Raw genomic sequence first — 8,188 nt, 5'->3', positions numbered from 1 at the left:
ATAACACTATACCAATCTATTGTATTCTTCCTTAACACTCCTAATTGATTGAATTCAAACCGTTCTTTTTATTATTGGCCATCATTTCCAACATAGTTTTGATTGTGAAGCATGGTTTTTATTCGGTTCATTTATATAATATTTTCATTGTTTATACAAAACAATATAAAATAAAGTTATATCATAGGTAGTCATAAATCATTAAACTTGATTCTATACTCATCATGTCTGCGCCCGACAAAATCGATTTCGAACGACAAATACTCATCAAATATTCGAATTCAATTGCTTGATAATTTTTTTTTTTTCAAAATCCGAAGATCAAAGTCTTTGAAGAAAAATGATCGCATGCAGCTCTCCTGTAACAAGCAGAAAAACATGCTGCACTACACAATAACTAAAGTTCTATACAGGATGATTCCAAATAAGACTTGAACCGTGGAGAATAAGTTGGTATGACTCATTTGCGGTCGTTTGAGTCATATTTATTGATAACCCTCAATTTGAAGTTCTTTTGATTCTTAAAAGATTTTCTACCTTAGTTCATTTTTCGTCTTCATTTTCCACGTTGATCCCAATTCGATAATTATTTCGCTTTGAGGTTGAATAGTATGTTTGGCATGCAACTTTTGATTTGCCAGAAATATTTTCGAATCTGGCGAATTTACTTCTTTTTTTCTCAAGAGAAAGTTCCGCATTCACTAGTTTCGTGCAATCATAGGCAGGAAAATTATGAAGAATTTTCGGAAACAGATATGAAACTTCTTTTCTGGAAGTTTCGTTGATTGATAGGCGTGAAATCATTTTTCAATAGAATGAGTGTTCCGCATACTCTAGGCTCAACGTTGGTATATTTTTGAACGAATTGCTTCCTTATCGAAGGATACATATGACAGAACCTGATCGTGCCCAGTGAGAAGTACAGCTCCATCAACTTCGGATTTTTACGTTTGGGACAGATTTAAAAAAATTGTATATGAAAGAACCACTTACGTTCACGTATGCGTTTCATTCAAGTTAATAAGAAAATTTGTACCACTCATAAAATTTTTCATGTATCTCTGTTCCCTTAAGCAGAATTCCAAGTTCTCTAAAAGAAAGCATTTATCACAACGACTACCTATGGAAAAATACTATTAGTTTTAATAAATTCTTCAAGTATGACTGCTAGGTTCATAATCGAAAGGATCACTATTCAATTCTCATGACGTCGATTCAATGTACCGGGTTTGTATAAGCTTCAAATCGTATGGTTTTTAGATGTATATTTCAGAAAAATGGAATATCCGAGTTACGAGCTCTATAAGAACAAATAAAAAATGATTTCTATCGACGTCGGTCCTATATACCGGGTTTGTATAAGCAGTGCGGAGTGTGAGGTTTAAGTTTATATACAATCTACAGCGTTGTCATATTTAGGGTCTGGAGTAGTCGATCGAATATATCAATTATATACAGCGTGTTACTCTCGATATAAGCGCCCTCGCACTGGCCGAACCCTGAAGTTTTCTGTATATATTATGATGTTTCACCGATTTTTCACACCCGGCTGAAAATTTATCCCTGGCATCCCCGAACGTCCCTGATCAAGAATATATGGTTAAACGCTACCAGACCCGGAGTCGGGTCTGACAACGTCAGTTTTGGTCTGAAAAGTCGGTAGAGTATATCGATTCGGGTCTGTATAAGCGGTCAAACAAATCTATATATATATATATATATATATATATATATATATATATATATATATATATATATATATATATATATATATATATATATATATATATATATGTATATAAAAAATAAATATTATATTTTAATAAACGGACTTTGTATAAATGTAAAATTTTGTTTGTTTTATTTTGAAGAAATTTCTTTTCCTAAAACTTAAATTGAATTTTTGCAAGAACTACGATCTCAGAAGGAAAAAAGATCGTCTTCGTGAAAATTCCAATAAACCATAAACAGTATTAGCTATTTCAGGACTTTGAACTCTTTATTCCTTTTTCTTTGCTCTTGAAATCAGGTGAATTTCGCTCAATGTAATAAAAAAAAACTTGACCAAACTTTATAATTTTCCCCTGTGTTCAGCGGCGCTACGTTCTCCTACTTCTGTAACCTAGATAAATGAGGATATTTTGGAAGATCGTACCTCATGCACTCGAATCATGTAATTTTTTTATGTTTCACAAAAATCACAAATATACCAGTCATGAACTCTGAATTAACCTATATCTATAATGACCCAAAACAAAACACTCATTAATTTCCGTTTTATAACCTGTTATTCCTTTTCCTGGGTCAGAACAATTTTTCTGGAGAATTCTAGTCTTTGATTACTATAAAATTTCTTTTTTCTATTGGTCCTCTAATTCACTTGAAAATCAAAACTTGTCATATTTTTATAATCAAATTGTCGTTTGGTAAATGCAGGAATTATTTTTATTACATGACAACGTACAAAATACAATAGATGCTTAAATGGACGTAGTAAAACCTTCGTTAGAACAATACAATCTACATAGACCCATTACAGTTCTGCAGGTATAAAAAGAATGACTAAGCGGACTCTGAGAACATTAAATCCTTCAAGAATACACTTCGTGTTCAATTATATGGAATTTTCAAAAATCTTTGTTTTCTGATTTAGTTTTGTTAGGGGTTGATGCTAGTCACAGTTGATGTGTTTACATTTTTAGAACTCAGATTTAAAAGAATAGAATAATTCGTCGTTTCGCAATTCAGAATCAAACAATAATTGACCAATGAAATAGAGTAATGTCTAGAAATGACAATGCATATGAAATATGAAAGCAAGGTTTCAAATGAAAAAACTGTGCAGTCGATTAAAAAGACGGCATTAAATTTCGAATGTAGAATCTTATATTGTTATTATTAGAACTCTTTATTGCTAAATTCATATGTTAGAATCTTATATTCAATTTTTATATTTTTTTATTTATAAAATCCCAATTCTATTCTTGTTTCTTTGGATGAATACCAGTTTCTACTATGAAATGAATTATTACAATTCAATTGTATCTATCAATTTCAACATATGTGATCTCCAATTTCAATATCTTTTTTCAATTATTCCTGAAAAGTGATCATTCAAACTTTCATTCGTAACTTCACAAATAATTAATTACTCAACTATCTAATCATCATCAATGAATAGTAACGAATATTCATAAATATCAACTACTCACTGAATAGAAAACTTGTTGAAGTAAGAACTGCTGGCCAAATATACTTGGCGCCAGTCCACTTCTATAAAACAACCTGCTGACAACTAATATGACCCGTCTAGTGCGCATGCGCAGCTAGAAAAGTAATATGGCCGCTAAAGGTGGAGATGCCAGTTCTGTCAGACACGAATAGATAACGGCGTCCAACCTTAAGCAGCAAACCTAACCTCCATTTTGTTTTAGATTTATGTTTCCAAGTTTGTTAAATCAATGATTAAACTGTACAAAATACCTGTATTTGTCAATCCACCCTTACATGGTATCAGAACCCTAACATGGTAGCAGAGCTTGTGACGAGCACCCTCACATAATAGCAGAGCTTGTGACGTTAAAAGCAATCCACAATCAAGAAGTTAGTGTTAAAATGAGTTATCAAGAAGAAATGGATCAATCCCACGTGTCAACAATGGAAGTTCCAGAAAACATTTTCGAGATGCTGACCAACCAGAGTTTTACTCTTACAGTTACACTTTACCCGAGGCAACCAGAACCTATGATTTTGTGAAGAATGCATTTTTAGAGGTAGCAAACTGCCAGTATTTCAGAGAGGTTGACAACAGTATGTATACAGGTAGTAGTTTGAATGATATTTGTTCTGAATGTTTTGATGACACAGATAGGAATCTCGAGACCGAGATCAATGAAGTTTATACTGCATGTTCCTTATGTTTTGATTATCCCATTGGAGAATCTAATATGTTCACGAATAATCTTAATTCTGTTTCAGTTCTCTGCATTAAATGTGGAAAGAGTGATAATAATATATGTGATTTCTGTTTAGAGAGTCGACATGATAGGTTATATAGGTAGCCCCATACGAAGAAAGAAAAAAAAAATTCTTTCAAAAGTCCTTCTGTCAAGTCTTCTGTTACGACAGCTGAACTTGGTTGAGCCCCCTTCTGGGTTGAACTTCCTTCCGTTCAGCCAGCTGAACTGGGTTGAGTTCCCTTCTGGGTTGGGTTCCCTTCCGTTCAGCCTTTCTAGAACTTGCTTAGAGATAGAGTGAGAATTACGAGTGTTTTAAGAATAAACAACAAAAATCATCATCTGGGTATTTACAGTTAAAGACAATGGTATATATAAGGCTCGTTTAGTTGTTGTAGGATGCAAAGATACTGAAAAGTATACTTCTGAGGAAACTGCATCTCCTACACCAACTCTATCAGTTGTTTAATTATTATTTGCATTATCAGTTTCTAGAAAATGGCATATTGAACAGTTGGACATCAAAACAGCATTTCTTTATGGTGAAATTGACAGACCAAAATATGTAAGTGTACCAGAAGGAATCAATCTGGATAAAACTAAGGTAATTCTTAAGTTACGAAAAGCTCTTTATGGAATATCGATAGCACCAAAATGTTGGTTTATGACACTCGATAATTTTCTAAAGAATTCAGGTTTTGAAACAAATTTACGTGAACCATGTTTGTATAAGAAAGAGGAAGATAGTGAGATTATTTTGATTCTAGTATATGTTGATGATCTATTAATTACAGGTACCAGTGAAAAGCTTATTCAAGAAAACTTCAATATGTTCATTGGTTCCTCAAGGAAATCATGAAGTTCCCAAAGTTACTAATGAAGCAGATTTTCTGTACAAGAAAGCCATAGGCTCTCTGTTGTATTTAAGTTTATTTACAAGACCCGATATATTTTTTTTTGTAGGTTATTTATCTCGATTCCAAGCCAATCCACAACAGTATCATTGGACATTAGTAAAAAGGGTTTTCAGATACTTGAAAGGTACCAGTCAGTTGGGTCTAAAATATACAGCAGGTTCTCCAACGTTGTCATGCTATTGTGATGCAGATTTTGCAGGTGATGAGAAGAGTCAAAAATCGACAACCAGCTTTGTGATTTTTGCATTCGGTAATCCGGTTGTATGGTGCCCAAAACTTCAATCAACATTAGCACAAAGTTCAGCAGAAGCAGAATTTATTGCACTTACTCATGCTACTAATGAAGTTCTATTTTTAGCACAGTTATTGGCAGAAACTGTGGGTATCAGTTCATTTCCTGTTGATATACATGAAGACAATGACAAGACAAAACTATCTTGCAGGTACAAGTAAAAGTCGTTTAAAATATATTGCACGTAAATATTTATTAATTCGTCAACATGTAAGTGACAAGAAAATTAATATTGTGAAGATTAATACCAATGATCAGATTGCTGACATTCTTACAAAACCTTTAAGTGCAGCAAAGCTAAGTAAATTTCGTAATCACCTTGTATTCTATGAGGCTTGATTTTTCAGTTGATTTGTATACAAATAACCCAATATGTTCTCTTTTTTTTTCAGTTATCTGTTGTTTATCCATGTATTGTTTAACATGCTTAGACAATACTAAAAATCTGTTGAATATGTGTCTGTGTGGAAAGGTTCTTCGGTTCCTGGAAACATGCTTAGACAATACTAAAAATCTGTTGAATATGTGTCTGTGTGGAAAGGTTCTTCGGTTCCTGGAAACATGCTATGACAATACTAAAAATCTGTTGAATATGTGTCTGTGTGGAAAGGTTCTTCGGTTCCTGGAAACATGCTTAGACAATACTAAAAATCTGTTGAATATGTGTCTGTGTGGAAAGGTTCTTCGGTTCCTGGAAACATGCTTAGACAATACTAAAAATCTGTTGAATATGTGTCTGTGTGGAAAGGTTCTTCGGTTCCTGGAAACATGCTTAGACAATACTAAAAATCTGTTGTGTATATGTCGGAGTTTTATTGAAAGGTTCTTCGGTTCCTGGAAATATACTCTAATAAATATGTTTATATGTTAAGTGTTTATTCAAAGTCATGTAGAAGGGTCTCCGGTCCCTGGTTACATACTTTTATAAACACTAGTGTCTTGATTTGAAGGGTCTCCGGTCCCTGGTAATGATAGATGCGAAAGCAAAAAAATTCGGACACGTATGTGTGTGATGAATTAATCAAGTTAGTTCTATATGAAGGAACTTAATATGTATCTGTTATATGTATATGTTGATCTGATGGTATAATATCACTTGTTGGAAGGGTCTCCGGTCCCTGGAAACAATGTATTGATACCATACAAAATATTCAGGAAAGTTGGTTCGCTATAAGGAACCCTATTCGATTGCCTTACAGTAACAGCCTCTACAGTTCCACTGACAATCCTGTTGATTTAGTTTTAAGGCTTGATTTATATAAACTCAAAAGAAATATTAACTATTATTTGTATTTATTGTACTGTATATATTCTATTTTAACTATTGAAATCAGTTGGTTGGAACTTATCTGTATATGTCTTATCTGTTGACTAGTTGTCAGTTCCTCAGTTTGGGAGGGGGTGTTGAAGTAAGAACTGCTGGCCAAATATACTTGGCGCCAGTCCACTTCTATAAAACAACCTGCTGACAACTAATATGACCCGTCTAGTGCGCATGCGCAGCTAGAAAAGTAATATGGCCGCTAAAGGTGGAGATGCCAGTTCTGTCAGACACGAATAGATAACGGCGTCCAACCTTAAGCAGCAAACCTAACCTCCATTTTGTTTTAGATTTGTGTTTCCAAGTTTGTTAAATCAATGATTAAACTGTACAAAATACCTGTATTTGTCAATCCACCCTTACATGGTATCAGAACCCTAACAAAACTATTCTCTGAATAGCTAGAAGGTTAATTTCTTAGAGTATATTCTATGTTCTAAGGTAAATTTCATAGAAAACTTCAAAAAGGATGAAAGTGTGGCGGCTTCTCATAAAGCTCCACATAGCAACAATAAACACAGCATTCGGTAGCCTAGACGTTAAGAGGTAGACTCACTCACCGAGATCCGACAAGGTGCCGGGTTCGCATCCCGGCGACTCCCGATAATAATAAATTTCCCAAGCGTATGTGACACGGCACACACAATTATACCAAAGTCACACTGATGAGTCCGGTGTGTGTGCCAGAGACGAAACGCATAAGTAGGCATATGTGCTATCCAACAAAAGTATGTTCGCTTTCTTGGGTTGGCAGATCGAATGTCCCTATTATCGGGAACAAAAAATAATTTCGGAAATTTGTACTTTGGTCGGGAGGCACAAAAATAATATTAAAGTAAATAAAATATTCTATGTTCGTCAACCATGCCGGGTTGACAAATTGTAAGTAACCTCAGTTTAGCGAACATTCTTCCAAGAGTTACTTGATAAACAGTTGTTGAAGTGATATTTCTAGTGGAAGTTTCATGTTTAAATAGAAAATTGTTTGAATATGGAGGTAATTTTTTTAATACTAGCTTAGGGTTATTTTCATTTATTCGAATATTTTCAAATATCAATTATATTTTATGTAGTTAGTTTTTTTTTATTGGTTTATGGATTTGCAACCATCATAACGAAAAATTTATTACAATTCATGAAATTTCGACTTTTTAGTTTCTTTTCATGTTTTCTGGAAGTCATAGACTGCTCCATTCAATGAGAAATTGCAGTTTTCCTTAGTTGAAGTTTGTCCTCGTAAACTCCTTAAGTATATAATTTGCTTGAGACCCCTCTCTTTTTATATCTACGTAAAATTGACTGAATGAACAAAAAAATATGCGGCGCACGCGCACTTCTATATTTTACCCAATAGACTAAGGGCCAGGTGCACCCTTTGCCTAAACATTAATTAAAAATTTAAACGTTGATTACTCTATGATTTCTCAAGAGAAATCAGAAATTAATCAATGTTTAAATTTTAATCAATGTTTAGGTAAATGGTGCAACTGGCCCCTAATATTAGATATATGGCTCGATCTGTACATAGTTAAGAAGAAGAAAAATATTCTATGTTCGTCAACCATGCCGGGTTGACAAATTGTAAGTAACCTCAGTTTAGCGAACATTCTTCCAAGAGTTACTCGATAAACAGTTGTTGAAGTGATATTTCTAGTGGAAAGTTTCATATTTAAATAGAAAATTGTTTGAATATGCAGGTAAT

The 8,188-nt window shown here is 33.6% G+C and overlaps 1 long non-coding RNA gene across 1 annotated transcript; it reads right to left on the bottom strand.

Moving 5' to 3' along the window:
* Positions 1-5,841: 5,841 nt before the first annotated feature.
* LOC123674960 lies at positions 5,842-6,590 on the bottom strand. The gene is made up of 2 exons (XR_006746727.1): positions 6,086-6,590; positions 5,842-5,999 (listed from the first exon to the last, which is right to left on the bottom strand). It is a non-coding gene; the product is annotated as an uncharacterized LOC123674960 (long non-coding RNA).
* Between the last annotated feature and the right edge of the window lie 1,598 nt (positions 6,591-8,188).

This window comes from Harmonia axyridis, chromosome 3, assembly GCF_914767665.1.
Source record: "Harmonia axyridis chromosome 3, icHarAxyr1.1, whole genome shotgun sequence".
NCBI lineage: Eukaryota > Metazoa > Arthropoda > Insecta > Coleoptera > Coccinellidae > Harmonia > Harmonia axyridis.
The sequence above is the reverse complement of the archived record's forward strand: the minus strand, read 5'-3'. Positions and strand labels throughout refer to the sequence as shown.